Source organism: Seriola lalandi, unplaced genomic scaffold (genome assembly GCF_002814215.2).
Source record: "Seriola lalandi dorsalis isolate HSWRI2012SDOR001 ecotype SW California unplaced genomic scaffold, Sedor1 jcf7180002051906, whole genome shotgun sequence".
Lineage (NCBI taxonomy): Eukaryota > Metazoa > Chordata > Actinopteri > Carangiformes > Carangidae > Seriola > Seriola lalandi.
Window position 1 is genome coordinate 21,866 of NW_019522459.1, and position 877 is coordinate 22,742.

Consider the following 877-nt stretch of genomic DNA (forward strand, 5'->3'; position numbering starts at 1 on the left):
CACACACACACACAGACACACACACACACACACACAGACACACACACACACACACACACAGCAGCCACTTCCTCTGAGATTCATGTTAGAAATGATTTGTTCTGTGTAGTGGAGGTCGGTCGTGGCGGCAGCAGGTCAGTGTTCCTCCGTGTCCCTTCATGTTCATGTGTCTGGTGTGTTTCAGCGTCCTCTGGGCAGCAGGGCAGCAGCTCCGGCTGACTGTGAGGAAACGTCGCCACCTGGTGTTCGTCACCTTGAACTGCAGGACGACAGGATTCAGCCTCTCACCTTCTGGAAAAGCAAAACAAAAGAAAGTATCTTCACTCTGTCCTGGACTCTGGAGGAGTCGAGAGGGTTTTTAATTCTTCAGCAGATGAATTTGAATCCCCTCCTCGCTCCGACCGGCGTCCAGGCCGGAGAGAACGACCCGCCTGCGCCGCGCTGAGCGCCGCTGAAACCTGATGAACGATGAGTTCAGGTGACCGGCAGCTGCTCGGGACTTTTCCTGCTGTTGTGCAACACTCTGTCTCTGCTGATTCCTACTGGAGGGAAACAGCGGACTGCACCTTTAAGCTTCGCCTTCAACTCGCTTCAAAGAAGACGGAGGACGAGAGACGGCGAGCGTTCATCAACGTTAACAGACAGAGAGAAACTAGAGACATGATGCCTTCAGGGCTGTGGGACAGAAACGTTTCATGCTGCAGCATGTTCTTAATAATTCTCTAGAATGAGACGCGGAGCGTCATGTGTCAGTGATGGAGGAACAGCAGAGAACTGTTTACCAGTAAATGAAATGAACTATATTATTAATACACGAGTGGAAAACGCGAACACAGGCCAGTGGTGATGAAATGACACAGAGAGGTGGAGTCAGTTC